Source organism: Schistocerca piceifrons, chromosome 1, assembly GCF_021461385.2.
Source record: "Schistocerca piceifrons isolate TAMUIC-IGC-003096 chromosome 1, iqSchPice1.1, whole genome shotgun sequence".
NCBI lineage: Eukaryota > Metazoa > Arthropoda > Insecta > Orthoptera > Acrididae > Schistocerca > Schistocerca piceifrons.
Genome location: NC_060138.1, coordinates 783779467 through 783781749, shown reverse-complemented (window position 1 = coordinate 783781749; position 2283 = coordinate 783779467). Strand labels below are relative to the sequence as shown.

At 41.9% G+C, this 2283-nt stretch overlaps 1 pseudogene; it reads left to right on the top strand.

Annotated features, from left to right (window-relative positions):
* Nucleotides 1-1316: 1316 nt before the first annotated feature.
* Nucleotides 1317-1435, top strand: LOC124722437 (annotated as a pseudogene).
* Nucleotides 1436-2283: the final 848 nt, after the last annotated feature.

Sequence of the window (2283 nt, the reverse complement as noted above, 5' to 3'; positions counted from 1 at the left end):
CACCCTAATCGAGAAAAATACCCCTGTACCATTGACACCATCTTCTCTGTGCATGACTGTTGGAACTACTCATGATGGCAGTTTACATTCTCCAGGCATTCGCCAAACCTAGACCGTTCCACCAGATTGCCACAAGGTATATCGTGATTCATTACTCCATACCACCCATTACCTGTCATCCATCGTCCAGTGACTCCACTCTCTACAGCAGCTTAAGCTTCGCTTAGCACTGGCAACAGAAATTTGTGGCTTATGAGGAGCTGCTGGACCATTGCACCACATCCTTTTTAACTCGCTACACACACTCAATACGCTATCTGTACCGTAGATAGCACTTTGGAGCTCACTACTGTTGCCTTCCGCTGATTTGGTGCAATTTCTAACAATGACTTCTGCAATGCTCGACAATCCCTCTCGGTCAGTACATGATGTCTGCTTAGCCTTGGTTTACCTGTGTTTGTTTCTTCACGTTTCAATTTCGCAATCACACTGCCAACCCTCGACTTGAGCAGCTGTAGAAGGTCTGAAATGTCACTGATGGATTTGACACTCTGGTAACATCCAGTCATGGAATACTCCTGAGCAATTCATTTTACTTTAGCTGCTTTTCTACTAAGACAATGCCAGTCGCCTCCTTTTAATCGGTGAGGTCCACGTCTAGTGGTAAAGTACAAATGGTAGTATGAGTATTTGTGGCGATATAGCGTCTCTCTCGTCTTTTACTTGGAGCTCAGTCCTCGTGGAAACGTGTCATCAGAAAGTTGTTCTTGGTACTAAAACCAACAGAATTCAGGGACATAATTCTGACTGGGGAGAAATCACGTATGGGGTTCCCCAAGGCTTAATCTTAGGTCTACTACTGTTTCTCATATATGTAAATAATCTACCGTCTACTGTACAACAAGCAGAATTGGTTCTTTTTGCAGACGACACCAGTATTGTAATCACTCCCAGTATATATGTAGAAATGGCAGAATTGGTGAACAAAGTTCTCAAAAGTATGACTGACTGGTTTTCTGCGAATGGTCTCACCCTGAATTTCACAAAGACAATTCGTATTCAGTTGTTCACCTCTAAGCTTACTGCACCAGTGATAAAAGTAACACTTGGTGATGAAATAATACATAGGGTGGAAACTTCAAAATTCTTAGGTGTCCATATTAATGATAACTTAAATAGGAAAAAACACATTCTGGAACTCTTAAAACAACTTAGTTCAGCCACATTTGCACTTAGAATCATAGCAAATCCTTGAGAGAGAGAGAAATCAGTAACTTGACATATTTTGCTTATTTTCATTCAGTAATGTCATGTGGACCAACGGCCTTGCCCCAGTGGTAACACCGGTTCCCCATCAGATCACCGAAGTTAAGCGCTGTCGGGCTGGGCTAGCAATTGGATGGGTGACCATCCCGTCTACCGAGCTCTGTTGGGTGCATTCAGCCCCTGTGACGCAAACTGAGGAGCTAGTTGACTGAGAAGTAGCGGCCCTGGTCTCGGAAACTGACATACGGCCGGGAGAGCGGTGTGCTGACCACATGCCCCTCCATTTCCTCATCCAGTGACGCCTGTGGGCTGAGCATGACACGGCGGCCGATCGGTACTGTTGGGACTTCATGACCTGTTCAGGAGGAGTTTACTTTTAATGTCTATGAAATAATGCGATCATCTTGTAGACACCTGTTTAAGGAGTTGGGCGTTCTGACTACTGCTTCACAATTTATTTATTCCCTCATTAAGTTTGTTGTAAATAATCCTCTACAGTTCAAAAGGAACAATACACAACACTAGAAGAAAAAATGACATTCATTACTCAACATTAAGGTTGTCTTAGCCCAGAAATGGGTGCACAACTCTGCAACAAAAATTTTTGACTACTTACTCAGTGATATAAAATGTCTAACAGACAGCAAGGTAAAATTTGAAAATAAACTGAAAAATTTTCTCCTTAACAACTCCTATTCCGTAGAAGAATTGTTATGTTTGTAACGAATAAAAGGTGGTGGGTAGGAATTGCTAACTCTGTCTGTACATCTTGTTTTCATTTCAGGGAAAAATGGAAGTAAAATGACTCGTTTCACATCTTAACGATTTATCGTGCAAAATGGTCCACGAAACATGAAAGTAACTAACTAACTAATTAATTAACTTCCAGCATACCTTGTATTCCTTTTAGGTTCTTAGGCATCATGATGTTGAGTCTTTTATTGGGAACATTGCTGCTGTTCCTCAGGTTCTTCCGTGGATCTCGAAGATACACTACTGGCCATTAAAACTGGTACA